Source organism: Equus asinus, chromosome 27 (assembly GCF_041296235.1).
Source record: "Equus asinus isolate D_3611 breed Donkey chromosome 27, EquAss-T2T_v2, whole genome shotgun sequence".
Taxonomy (NCBI): Eukaryota; Metazoa; Chordata; class Mammalia; order Perissodactyla; family Equidae; genus Equus; species Equus asinus.
This window is the reverse complement of record NC_091816.1, coordinates 31,676,424-31,691,597: the sequence shown is the minus strand read 5'-3', so window position 1 is coordinate 31,691,597 and position 15,174 is coordinate 31,676,424. Positions and strand designations below refer to the sequence as shown.

General features: G+C 36.4%; 1 protein-coding gene across 2 annotated transcripts in view; it reads right to left on the bottom strand.

Annotated features, from left to right (window-relative positions):
* GPM6A (glycoprotein M6A) overlaps positions 1-15,174 on the bottom strand; it is a 312,595-nt gene that overhangs the window by 237,123 nt on the left and 60,298 nt on the right. Inside the window, exon 2 of one of the 2 annotated variants that reach the window (XM_044760575.2) lies at positions 4,844-4,954. The exons of the other annotated variant lie outside the window; for it this stretch is intronic. The gene's annotated coding sequence lies outside the window, so the exon portion shown is untranslated. The remainder of the gene's footprint in view (positions 1-4,843; positions 4,955-15,174) is intronic. 2 annotated transcript variants of the gene reach the window in all.

Here is a 15,174-nt window from a genome sequence, read left to right as displayed (position 1 = left end):
CAAAATAATACTATCCTATAAATTAATCAGTGCACTTTTCAGCTCTTTATCTTTATCTTTATCTCAGTATTGGTGAATTACAGTGCAATCCACACTTGTTATTTATCTAGGTATCATATAATGGTATGAGGTCATCGATACTCTGTCATTATCCATATTACCACTGATTTACAAATATTTTTCTGTGGAAAAGATGCTGAATCTCTAGTAATATCTAAATTAGATTTTAAACGTGTTGTCAAAGGTGGTCTTTATAGTTACTGATATTTTGTAGCGTGGAAGATTTATATATACCATATAAGGGAAAAGATTGATACCTTGAGAAAGTTCTTTCTTTAGAAGAACATTTTACTCCAAAGGAAGAGAGCCATGGGAATATATAGTGGGAACAGCACTGAACTCAGAGTCTAAGTTCTGGCCAAGATATGCCTGAGAAGGTAACACACATCAAACAGTGAGAAGCTGGCAGACTCCTGCCTCATAAGCAGATGAAGTGTGAGCAGAAGTCTGCTGGAGATGAGGAAGATTCCAAGAAAGATATTTTTGACAGTTCTCTATCTCCCTCCACCATTCCATGCTCACCTTGCTATTTCTGAATGAAGTCTTTATGGCTGGCACTACAGCAGCCATCTTGATACCACAAGACAAGCATGAAGACTAAAAAGGGTCACAATCCCCATTTGCCTGGGGCCATCTAGGTTTGCCTGGAGTAGTCCTACTTAAGATTTGGTCCTGGCTTTTTCCTTTTCAAGTGAAGTGTCATTACTAACAACTGCACTCAAATAGGCCAAGATGGGTTTTGAAGCCCACTGCTTTCTCCTCCCTGCTTCTGGCACAGCCATATCTAGCAAGGTGAGAAATTTTGTGCAGCAAAGAGAGCTCTCATTTTCACACAGGGTTACACCTAAAGAAGACAAGTCTCTATTGCTGACCCTCTCCAAGTGAAATATTACCAAATCCTCCTTAAAATACAGCACACAGTGTGATCAAAGACCAAATGGCGCACAGGAGACACCAGTGGCTGGGGAGAGAGGAAGGCGGTAGTGGGAAAAGTATTTGATGAAGCCACTTTGGCACATGTTGAACCAGCCAGATGTGTGGCGGCCCTTGGTAAAGACTGTGAGAGGAACAGAGCTCTCAGCCCCAACGGTCAGAGAGATCAGTGAGGCACATGGGGAATTACAGGTTAGGTGTTTGTGAAATACGTGAGGGAAATAGAGAATGAGCAGTTTCAGCTGGGAACAAATCAAGGGAAGTCTCAACGCCCATGCTACAGTGGTTGCATCATTAAATCTACATTTATTTATATCATTTATTCTGGCAAAGCTTTTCGGTTTGCAATGAACCATTTTGCCATCAATTAGCTCTGAAGGTCATGTTTAATGAAAATATTAAGAACCAAATTTCCATTTCTCAAAGAAGTTGATGAGGAATGTGTAACTTTTCAAAATGTTTGTTGACTGAGTATGGTACTATACGTTATCACGTGAAAACCAGAAAACACGTCTGCTGAGGAAGAATAACTTTTTACACGTTAGCAGTTACATAAGAAGCCTGTACCTGAACACAGAGATTTAAGAAGTGAAGCTACATAAGAGGGTGTTTGCATCCCTCTGGGAAGCACACCTGACTTCTAGATTAGTTTTGTGCATTATTTTATTGCAAGTTTTCTTGAGCACATAGGCAGAGCTATCAACACGCTGCTTCCATTTAGCACGTAAACTGCGCAGTTAAATGATCCTGTGTCAGAAATACTTCAAATAGAAGCACAGAAATAAAAACCAGTTAAATTTAATTCCCAGAATGATTTGGATTTTAAAATCGAATTTATATATTTCAAACTAAGCTTTTAGAAACTCATTCATTGAAACTGAAACACTTTACATTACAATAAACACTATTGTAATTGTAGTTAAAAAGCTTAACTTGACAAAAAATTATTTGCTTTTATGGTGATAATATGAATACAAATTTTGTTGGAGTACAGCTTTGGAAGAAAAATAATGTTTCTAATACATGTACTTGGTTGGGACTGGTAGATGTATTAAAATTCATAATTATATCCAAACTAGTTTCTAGTTTCAATGTTGTACCAATCAAAATACAGGTGTAGATGTCAAAATTTATGTATGTGCCTGTACATTTGTGTGCATTTATAAACAAATTCTCTAAATTTTGAAAGTATATCTTTAAACTTTGAATGTTTTTTTCAAAGTATTCAATAAGTGGAGAGCCAAAAATGTTGGCTTTTGAAGTTGTGGGTCAATTGTAATTACTGAGAATAAGCTGCAACAGAAAAAAATAGACAAGAGCAAGGAAAAAACTAAGCAAATTAAACACTGAGAGAGCAAATGGACTTCCAGATCTAATTTTTAAATTCTCTGTGTTTAGAATAGCTTGACTTGTGAGAAAAATCTTTTAATAGAGCTCCTATTTTTTGTGGGATAATTTTATACTCTGTATGAGAGTAAAACAAAATTGCAATGACCCAAAATTACATGGTGTCTAAATTTGATAAAACATTCAAAAGAATCAACTTATTTAACAAATTTTATTTTAAATATTTGTCCAAGAAAATTCCACTGAATTGGGGCATAAAGACAGTATTTGTGAAAATATTTGACCTGAAATATTTATTATTTTCCAACATGAAAATATTAGAATTAAGAGTATTTTTCACTTAGTAGAGTTTTCTCTGAGCATATGAGAATCTCAGCATTTATACAGAGATAACATTGACAATTCAAAATACTATGGTTTATAGAGACGAGCCAATTGAAGGAGAACTAAATTTTGAATTTAATAACCAAATAATAAAATAAACTGTACTTAAAATCAGGCCTTTGAATCACTGTCGTAACTCATATAATATATATGGGAGTTTATTTAGTCAAATTGCTTGCAATAAAAATATTACTGTTTACAATTATATTTTAGTAGAACCGAATAGGTGTCTATGCTGTAAATGAAATATTATTTAAAATAGTGTTGACTTTATCTCATGTTTTTCTAACTTTTACTTTTAAAATATTTTCATAAACTACATAATATGTAAGTCCAATGATACGTGCATTGACGTTATAAGTGTACATCTATTGGGTACACAGATGGAAAATGTTTTTACTGATAGGGTGCATAAAAGACAAAATTTGGAGACCAAGACAAGAAATGAAGTGACCTATTGGGACAGAAGAACATGGCTTTGAGGGGATGGTTCTTTTTGCTGAGAAATGTCCAGTCATTTCTGAAAACATTGTGCTATTCACTGACCACGGTTCAAATACAGACAAGGAATGCAGTTTCCAGTCTATGGGAACTCTGCTCTCATGCCAGACAGAAGCCCAAGGTTGACTAGTGCATGTTCAGGACAGTCTACAGCATTTCACTGGAAGAGATGCGTGAACCCTTGAAAGAGAAGACTGAGGCTCGTGGATCTGCCCAAGTGGACTCAGTCAGTCAATGGCTGAACTAGATCCAGATCTTACAACTCTTATTCTCGTGCTTCTTCATTAACTGACCACATGTTTTGTCCACAGCTCTACTTAAGAGAGTACTGGTTAAGAACAAAAGTATAAATCATGTCATGCGAATGCACTTTGTTTCTACCTACTTGTTTCCCTGAGGTTAACCAGTTTGTGGAGGGAGGGTCATCCCTGTTTAGGAAATTGCCATCCCCACTTTTTAGAGAGGACAAGAAATGGCAGTCATTGCTAGAGGGTACAGATTCAGAAAACAGAAGAGTTTCTTATTTTTTCATAAATGTACACTTTGCTTTATAAAATCAGTGTGCTGAAGTGAGCAAATCCTTCCTTCTGAATTCTGAAGGCTTGGAAAGACTATATATTGCAGAAAGGTTCACAAGACGCCTTTTAATGGTAAAACTTTCTCATTAACACAGTGATGACTCTGGACAAAAAGGCTGGAATAAATGGAACGAAATGCTACAATTTCGCAGGCATTGTTTTAAAAAATACATTTATTGGAGAAGTCTTGATCTACTGACATAAACCCTAACCTGGGAAAACTATCCCACTTTTTTCTGTTTAGTTTGTTTGTCCACATGGAGTGTCTGGATATAGGATTCCATAATAAGTGCAGTTCTACTAAGACTTCTTCTACCCAGGAAATAACATTAAAATTAAAGACTCAGAGATGTAGTGGTTAAGTTCATGTGTTCCACTTCAGTGGCCCAGGGTTCCTAGGTTCAGATCCCAGGTGTGGACCTAGCACCACTTCTGGCGCCACACTGTGGTGGTGTCCCACATAAAATAGAGGAAGATTGGCACAGATGTTAGCTCAGTGACAATCTTCCTCAAGCAAAAAGAGGAAGATTGGCAACAGATGTTAGCTCAGGGCCAATCTTCCTCACCAGAAAAAATAAATAAACAAAAACTCATCCAGAAGAACTTGGCACAAAAGAGGAGTCATTTCAGAAGGAAGCTGTGTACTGACCAGCCAAGTGGGTGCTGCACCAGGCCTGGCTGGCATGTGGTAGGCAGAGAACTGACAAGACACCAAGAAAGGGAGCCATGAAAATATCAGGTTGCTTTTTTTTCCTGTTTAAATTCCCATGTGCAAAAGAGTCAGAATACAGATAAGCATATTTAACTCTAATTCATCACATTTTAATATTTTTTATAGTGTGATTTAACCAAAGAACCCTGATGTATAATAGGAATTTCTATTTAATATCACACTCTCAAAATTAAAATAATGAAGCTCTAACGGAAACACTCTAATTATTATTAATTGGTTGTAGCCTTGATTAATTTGCACGGATGGGGTTGTCTGAAAATACATTTTATTGCACATTTCTACCATGCGTATTTCTGGGATCACTGACCTGAATAGGTGGCCGATGCCGAAGGAAGTCATGGATGAGGCTGTCTCATGCTGCAAGTCTAAGGCTCACGTGGAATAAAGACACTTACATTAACTCTCAACAGTTTCAGGGCTGTGATTAAGAGAAAGAAATAAACAAAGTTTTGAAAGCAAGAGCCTTCCCAGAAATACCCACGAAAATTAAAGATGACAGCCTATGACATGGAGCACAACAGCAGCCTTCCATTTTAGAACATCGGTGATTTATTCTGTATTTAAGACACTTTCATAAACAAAAAGGAACATCTTTCTATTCCTGAAATCACATATCTCAGTCAAAATATTTTGAAAGCTAAATCTTGTGATGAAACTTCATTAGCTTGTGCTTCAAGAAGCCAGGAGTCCTTTAGAGTCCTTTAGAAGTGCAGAGTTGTTCTGAGAGGCCTACTGCTCTGTGGTTATTTTCTGAAAGGCATATCCCCATTGATAGGACTGTGGGTTAAACAATGATGAATCCACTTATTAAAATACAAGTAAACTAATCCTGTTCTGCATTTGTAAAGTTGTGCCAGGACATATTAACTGGGTGGGGCATGTACACAACTTGCAACTGGTGTCTGAAGTGGGGGGAGCAGTCTGGTGAGACTGAGTCCTGTACTGTGGGATCTGATGCTAATTCCTGGTAGATAGTGTCAGAATTGCCTGATGTGGGAGGAAAACCCACACATCTGGAGTACAGAAGTATTCAGGGAGTAAACATGCTGGCTTTTTTCCCTTTCAGCTATCACAGCTCATTAATTCTCCCAGATACGATTACAGAACCTCTGGCATGTGTCAGCCACCATATCTGTTCGTGCAATAGATGTAAATATATAAATAAAACAATACTTCTGACATCTTGGCTCTTCCAGTTTAGTAAGGGAGAGAAGTATATAAACCATCAAATTCTAAAGCAGAACGTGATAAATGCCTAGAGGTAGGAACATACAGAGTGAGAATTATAATATCACATAATGGAGATATCAAATAACAGTAGGAAGGAAATGCTCTTCTATATATATCATGGCCCTGTACTTGTTTAGGGGCGACTGGAGCCAAAGAGTATTTTGAAATGAAGAGTTAGTCTAGTCCCCGAGGAACCTACATATTCCCTATAGACAAAGGCAAACCTAAAAATCACTTAAACTTAACTTCCATTTCTCTAGTTCTTTCTGTTTTCAACACAAACAACCCTCAAGAGTTGTTTTATTTTATTTGACAGGCTATGTGAGTTTCAGAGATGAATAATGTCACAGTCATGAAACACAGAGATAACACAGACTCTCAATTGAGGCAAGCTTCTTTTGTTAATAAAAACATCTTGTAAAACTTGTGCTTTTTTGCCCCTACTTGAAAATAAGATCAGCAGCTTCAAAACAAAAGTACCAGACCAGTTTAGTTCAAAGGAAGATCACTGCCATGTAAATATCCTTCTTTTTAAAAGAGTAGATTTCTAGACAAGGCCACAGCATCAGCAACAGAAAGCATAAGATAGCCTAAACTTTAAAAAAAATCTTTATAAACCTTTCTTCTGCTATTTTTGAAAAAAGTTTCAACACGAACTCATCTTCTAAGGAGCATTTTGGATATTATACAGCATATTTCATGCACTTCACAAGCTAAATTTAGACAATTATATTCAACTCTGAATTAAATTTTAAAAGAATCTTTTTTTGCTTGTTCTTTTGAGTCTCAAATGCTGAACCTCGTATTAATCCCTTTGATTCTTAAGAATAAAAGCTATTTGAATAATTTGAAAACTTCTGTCAAGAATCCTGGCACTTCTCCTGCAGATAAAATGGGCATTCCATTCCTCCCACATACCAAACAGTGAAGGCAACACAACTATTTCCTAAACATAGACTTTTCCTTCTCGGTTAACATTACATAATTTTGGTACAATATGTGATTAAATAACTGATACTCTGATAAATAACTAGGTGGTACAACGTATGAGGTTTAGACAATACATAGCTAAACTATCAATCAAATTCTTGAGACAGGAAATCATGTCTAATTTTAAAAACTTAAAAAATAGTCACAAAAACAAAGAGTAATAATAGCAATCACACTGTCTTGGTTTGATAATCATTAATACAGTCATCAACATCCTAGTGAATATTTAGCAGGCACTTAGGTTAAGATAGGCCCAGTTATAAGCACTTGTTTTTCCTATCTCAATCTGCACAACCATCCCACTAGGTAATCTCTATTATTGTGCCCATTTTACAGATGAAGAAATCGAGGCAGAGAGAAATATGGAATAAATATTGGCTAACGTAACCATTATTGAAGCCTGAGCTTAGGTTGGTGTGAGGGTTAAGATTGCTTCCATCCTTCCTCTGTTCATGGACAGAAGTCAGGGATGCCAGATAAAATACAAGCTGCCTAGCTAAATTATAATTTTAGATAAATAACAAACGACTACTATAATTATGTTCCATGCAATATTTGAGACATACTTATAGTAAAAGTTATTTGTTGTTTATCTGAAATTTAAATTGTATTTTTATTAGCTAAATCTGGCAATCCTAAATTAGCAGTCTATAACCTCCCTCCATCTCTCGACCCAGATTCTATACCTGAAGTTTCAATAACCAATGCATACAATATATACACGTGTGTCACTGCATAAGCACACAAACACCTGCACAATAATAATTTTGAATATCCTATATTTTAGGGTGTTAAGTTCTAATAATAGTTTCCAAATCTTACTTAGCACTTACAATGTGCCGTACATACTCTAAGGGCTTTACACGTCTTAATGCATTTAATCCCCTGGGATGTAGGCATCATAATGTATCCCATTTCAAAAGATGAAGAAATTGAAGCATGGTCTGAATGGTTGTGTGCTCCCCAAATTCATCTGCTGAAACCCTAAACACTAAGCTGACAGCATTAGGAAGTGAGGCCTTTGGGAGGGGCTCAGGTCATGAGTGTAGAGCCCTCGTGAATGGGATTAGTGCCCTTATAAACATGACCCCACAGAGCTCCTTAGACCCTTCTGCGTCTTGAGGATACAGTGAGAAGTCAGCAGACTACAACTCAGGAGGGCCTTCACTAGAATGCAACCATGCTGATGCCTTGATCTTGGGCTTCCCAGCCTCCAGAACTGGGAGAAGTAAATTTCTGTTGCTTGTAAATTACCATTGAGGATATTTTGTTATAGCAGCCCAGAGAGACTGAGACAGAGAGGTTACCTACTTTGGCCAAAAGCACATGACAAGTGGTGGGATCTGAGCCCAGGCAACTGGCTATAGACGTCTTGTTATAAACAATGATTCTATACAAAATAACAGCCAGGGAGATCTATGCTGAACAAGGAGCAGAGAGCTTTTTGAATTTCAACCAGCCATAGTAGACAGTCCTTGTTGAGGGCTCAAGGGAAACAGCAGAGGCCTTAGAAGGGTCCCATCTTGGCACTAGGGCTGAACTAGTCCTAAAGTAAAGACAAGTGTAAACAAGGCTTAACGAATTTTAAAGCAAGCTTAGAATGATCAGGCTGGTCTGCAGGTAACTTAGGTTCCTGCTAAAACAAACATCAGCATTCTTGACGAAAGACACAAAATCCCGACACTCACAACCTTGGACAGCCAATGAAATATCGCTAAAAAAAGTCAAACAAGAAGAAAAATCAATCAACAGCGCAGACTCATAGATCGTAAGTGCCAGAGATAATGGAATTACCAAACAAGAACTTTAAAACAGCTATTACAGAGATGCAGAAGGATTTAAAAGACACAAACGGAACTTTTAGAAATAAAGAGCATAATATCTGAAAAAACATGCCTTGGATGGACTTAAGAGCCCAATCTATTAGGAAGACATGAAGAGCTGAACACATAGCTATGGAAACCATAAAAACCAAAGCATAGTGAGACAAAACAAAACGACAGCAGATTCTCAGTGATATCTGGGACAGTTTAATATATGTGTAATTGGAGTCTGAGAAAGAAAAGAGAGAGGAGTAAGACAGAAAAAAACATTTTTAATAAATAATGGCTAATTTTTCCCCAAATTGAAGAAAACCTCTAAATGCACGGATCCAAACAACTTAACAAGTCTCAAGGTGTATAAACACACAGAAAATCACACCAAGACACATTATAATCAAGCTGTTGAAAACAAATGATAAAAAGAAAATCTTAAAAGCAACGAAACAGGAAAGACACATCACATGTAGAGGAACAAAGATAAGATCTTCAGACTTCTCATCAGATACTACACAATCGGAAGGATGATAGAATATTATTTTTAAAGTGCGGTGGGTAAAAAACCTGTCAACCTGAAACTCTACATCCAGGGAAACACACACTGTGAGAAGAAAAGTGAAATGAAGACATTTTTATATAAACAATAACAGAAAATCCATTTCTAGCAGAAGTGCCACAAAAAAAAAAAACAGTAAAGGGAATTCTTCAGCAAAAAGAAAATGATACTAGATAGAACTCAGGTCTACAAAAAGGACTGACAAGTTCCAGAAATGAAAAGTATATAAGTATATCTAAAAGGCATTTTCTCATTTTTTTAAAACATTTCTTGATAATTGTTTAAAACAAAAATAAGAGCAAAGTATTCTGGACTTACAACATCTACAGAAGTAAAATGTATGACAACAATAATACAAAGAAAGGAAGGTAGAAATAGTACCCTGTTTTAAGGTTATTACATTATACATGAAGATATATATATTATATGAAGGGAGATTGTGATAAGTTAAAGAGCATATTGTGAATCCCAGAGCAAGTACTAAAAATGAAATATAGTTGATAAACAAAATAAAGGAATAGTAAAAAATACTCAATTAACCCAAAAGAAGTCAGGAAAAAGTTAAATAATGAGCAAAGAATAGATGGAACATACAGGAAACAAATAACAAGAACTTAGATCCACTCATATTGTCAATTACAATAATATTCATGGTCTAAACACTGCAAATAAAATGTAGATTGTCAGACTATATGAAAAATCAATGCTCAGCTCTCTATAAGATGTACACTTTAAATATAAAGAAAGAAATAGGATTAAAAGTAAAAGACTGGAAAAGATATGCCATACAAATACTGATCACAGGAAAACCAGCAACTCCATTAAAAATGGGAAAAAGATAAGACACTTACAAAAGGAATATATACAAATGATCAATAAGCTCATGAAAAGATTCTCAACATCTCCAATCTTCAGGGAAATGCAAATTAAAACTATGACAAGAGGCCAGCCTCACGGCATAGTGGTTGAGTTCAATGTGCTCTGCTTCAGTGGCCTGGGTTCATGGGTTTGAATCCCAGGCACAGATCTATACCATTTGTCAGCCATGCTGTGGTGGCAACTCACATATAAAGTGGAGGTAGATTGGCATGGACATTAGCTAAGGGCTAATCTTCCTCAAGCAAGAAAAAAAAAGAGGACAATTGGCAACAGATGTTAGCTCAGGGCTAATCTTCCTTAGCAAACAAAAAAACAAAAAAAACTATAATGAGATATCAATATATACCTTCTCAATGACTAAAATAAAAACGTTGACAGTCTCTAGGATCAGTGAGGATGTGGAGTAACATGAAGTCTCACGCACTGCTGGTGGGAATGTAAAACGGTCCAACTCTGGAGAACAGTTTGACTTTTCTTACAAAGTTAAACATACATTTGCCATATGATCCTGCAGTTACACTCCCAGCAGTTAGTGAAGAAAAATAAGAATGTGTCCACACAAAGACTTGCATAGAATGTTCTGAGAAGTGTTTCTTTTTTTTCATAATAGCCCCAAATGGGAGGTGAGGGGATAAACAAATCATAAGTCCATACAATGGGATACTATTCAGCATGTAAAAAGAATGGACTATTAATACATACAACAAATGAATCTCAATGATTCTGAATCTCAAAAGCTTTCTGCTAAGTGAAAGAGGCCAACACAGAAAGGTACATTGATTTATATCAAATTCTAGAGCAGACAAAACCAATCTATAGTGGCAAAGACAGATCAGTGATTGCCTGGGGGCAAGGAGGGCGTAATAAGCAGCAAAGGGCACAAGTGATCTTTCTGGGGACCAATGGTGGTTACACAGGCTTCACATTTGCCAGAAGTCATTGAACTCTACCCTTAAAATGGGCGCATGTGATTATAGGTAAATTTTTCCTGCGTAAAGTTGATTTATTTTTTTTTTTGATGATGAGGAAGATTGGCCCTGAGCTAACACCTATGCCAATCTTCCTCTGTTTTGTATGTGGGACGCCTCCACAGCATGGCTTGACCAGTGGTGCATAGGTCCACACCCAGCAACCGAACCCACAAACCACAGGCCGCTGAAGCAAAGAGCACAAACTTAACCAATATGCCACTGGGTCGGCCCCAATGCTGATTTTTTAAAATGTTAATTTTACAGCATTTACTCTCTTTTGTAAATCAGTGATTCCCAAATTTTTATAAATGAACATGTGAAAGGAAAAGGTTTATATCCACGAATCTAGGAAATCATAGATACACCAAATTTTGCCTGTAGATCAATAATTTATGACAATAAAAACTAAATTGTTTACTGGAGTTGCTAATTTGAAGTTCTAGTGACTGGAATGCTCTAAAATACTATCCAAATCTGAAGATGTAAGAGAAATTACATGGACTGTATTCATCTCAATAAATGTCAGCACCATAATTTTCAAGAGATACTATTTAAACAGTAAAACGTCGTTTGAGGGCATATACCAATGTTTTGTTTTTGGTTCTAAAATTTATGGAGCTTTGTTTGAAACTAACTAGCTCAATAAAAGTAAATATAAAAAAGGAAATTAACTTTCTGTAAACACTTTCAGATACTCTTTCACATAACAGCAAGGCAATAAAACCATCACATTTAATTTATTTTCCTTCCATTTATGATTTTGAAGCTATCATTTATGCCTCCAGGCCTATTTGCAAATTGTATAACAAACTGCTTCATACTGACTATGTTAGTCATAAAGTTTAGTCCCATTTTTTAGAATGTCGCCTAAACTAGCTAATGCCCCGCATATATTCTTTAAAACAATAATGATAAAATTAAATTATCGCTCAAAGCCCCCTCTCATGCTCAGAGGTCACAACCAAGCATAAAATTCCAAAGCAGATACTAAGACCTGTTTGTTATTTAAAAAGGAATGATAGCCTCTCAGTCCCATTTAATTCCACATGTATCTCTTGATTACTTGAAGGATGATGACACGACTCCTAAAATACCCTCTGTGCTGGGCATTGTGCTAAGCACTGACCCTGCCGAGTGCCATAACGTGCTCTTGTCCTGAGTTGGGACCATGAGGTCAGCTGTCTGGTCAGAATGGCATCCATTCCCTGACCTGGATTTACCGGGTTAGCTACACCACAGCCTGCAATTCCCCCTCTCACCTCCTCCCCTCTGCCCTCCTGGTGGCAGGTCCCTTGGGCTGTTCATCACAGTTCTCAGGAATTACTCACTCAAAGGCGACTGAGTTTGGGGGAAGGAGAAGGAAATTGCTCCAGGTAACTCACAGCATCCAAAGGAATAGACCCTCACTGTACAGAAAGGAAGTTACTCTCCACTATTAAAACAAAGCCTGCCCAGTCGTACTTCATCTCCTTTCCCTCTGCCACCCCACAGCCAGTAACAGATCTGGATTTCTAAAACCACAGCCAGAGGAAAAGAAATACTCAGAGAAATTGCAATTTTTTAAATACCCATTTAAATAGCAATGAACAAAAAAGAAATATAGATATGACTTATGAAGAAAAACATAAAACATGAAATATACTTAATACAAGAAATAAAATATCACTTGAATAAATTCATAATCCTGAATTCAAGGGCTCATTAATATACAAATCCCAGTTCACCTCTTAATTCAGCTAGCAAATCAGTAAGACCCAGTAAAACTTTTATAATGTTTTAAGTTTATACAACATAAGGAGCAAATCCAAAGTTGATCTTGGAGAGTGAATGTGTCAGGCTTGCTAAAAAAACTTTGAAAAAGTACAACGATATTATTGATTTAGTGGAACAAAGTTCAGAAAAATGCTGATTCATTACAGGTACACTTTCAAGTTTTAAAATCAGAAGACTATGAAGCACTATGCAATTAGTTGAATAGAAAATACTGGCTAGGGGGCGGGCCCGTGGCCGAATGGTTAAATTTGCGTGCTCCGCTTTGGTGGCCCACGGTTTCACCGGTTCAGATCCGGATGCAGACATGGCACTGCCTGTCAGGCCATGCTGAGGTGGCATCCACATAGCACAACCAGAGGCACTCACAACTAGGATATACAATGAGGTACTGGGTGGCTTTGGGGAGAAGAAGAAAAAATATATATTGGCTAAACGTTTGGTAAAAGTAACTGTATTTCTATTTCCAATAAAATAAATAGGAATTCCACGCATGACTCTCTTTCATTGCACTTATCTCAGTTTGTAATTGCCTTCGTTAAAGTGCTTATCTGACTAGCATCCTTAGGACACTAAAGCCTATTGAGAGCAGGGCTCCTGTCGGGCTGGCTCCACCTTGTATGCCAGCGCAGGACACGAATCTTAGCAGCCAGCAGACACTCAAGGGTATTTTATGAATTAAATTATATAACTAAATGTTAAAATATATATAAGGGATCTAGGAAAATACATAAAAAAATTTTAAAATCTTGGAATATGGAAGGATAACCCAATGAGACACAAAACCAGAAACAATACAGGAAAAACGTTTTTCTTAATAATATAAAAATTTAAAACATTTACAAAGTAAAAATATCATAAAGTTAAAAGATAAGCACAAGACTGATGGAAATTCGTTACTAAATTTATATTATCCATAATATATTTAGAACTATAAAATCTATAGTGTATTTAGAACTTCAAATAAATGATAAAATGACAAGCAAAAGAATAAATTACGGAAAATAAAATTAGTTATAGAAAATAAATATGAATGCCGAGTGACACATGAAAAGATGGTCAATCTCACTCAGAATTAAAGAAATTTAAATTAAAAGATATCTTTTATGGTGCTGGCCCCGTGGCCGAGTGGTTAAGTTCGCGCGCTCCGCTGCAGGAGGCCCAGTGTTTCGTTGGTTCGAATCCTGGGTGCAGACATGGCACTGCTCATCAAACCACGCTGAGGCAGCGTCCCACATGCCACAACCAGAAGGACCCACAACGAAGAATATACAACTACGTACCAGGGGGCTTTGGGGAGAAAAAGGAAAAAATAAAATTGTTAAAAAAAAATAAATAAATAAAAAATTTTAAAAAAAATCTTAAAAAAAAAAAAGATATCTTTTACTATATACCTATAATGAAGGTTGATGATTTCCAGCACTGGCAGGGGTACAGGATGACAAAACCGTCACTCACTTTTAGTGGAAAAGCTTTTGGGCAGAACAACTTATCAAAATGTGAAAATTATAAACGTGCATCTTCTCTGACTCAGCCATTTTACTTTTAGAAGCCAAATCTACAGAAATCCTGACTTACATGCAAACTTTTCATTATAGTACTTTTTGTACATAATAAATAAAAAGGAATCAACTCAAATGTCCCTCAATTAAATACATTACTTTACACACTCAATGCAGCCTTTCACACAAATGAGTTGTATCTCTATGTCCCTCTATGAAAAAACTTACTGAAAATTAAAAATAAAAAACAAGTTACAGAACAACTTGCATAGTGAGACCCAATTCACCTTATAAAAATATGCAAATGCACCCGGGGCCGACCCCATGGTCTAGTGGTTAAGTTTGGTGCACTTCACTTTTGCAACCCAGGTTTGGTTCCTGGGTGTGGACCTACACCACTCCTCAGTGGCCATGCTGTGGCAGTCACCCACATTCAAAATAGAGGAAGTTGGGCACTGATGTTAGCTCAGGGCCAATCTCCTCAAGTAAAAAGAGGAAGATTGGTAACAGATGTTAGATCAAGGCAAATCTTCCTCAGCAAAAAAAAAAAAAAAAAAAAAAAGGTTACTTTTGAAATCTTCAAAAATCTTATTTTTGGAATTTAATTTAATTCTAACATTAAATTCTAAAAAAAGTGATCTGGCTATTAGAAAATTGCTCACATAAAACCACTCAGTGGAGAGAACAGCCAGACAAACAGACCAATTTTTACAATGAACAAGTGCATCTAAATTGACAAGTGCCACTTAGATCAAAATCAGAAATAAAATAATGCAATTGGTCTGGTCAATAAGGAGACTCTCAATCAACCAATTTAATTTTAAAATTGTTGATCAATTATTTATATACATGTGACCCCAAGTGAATGGATACTATACATTCTGAGATTCACCTTTTTAAACCTCAGGCTTACTCTCAAT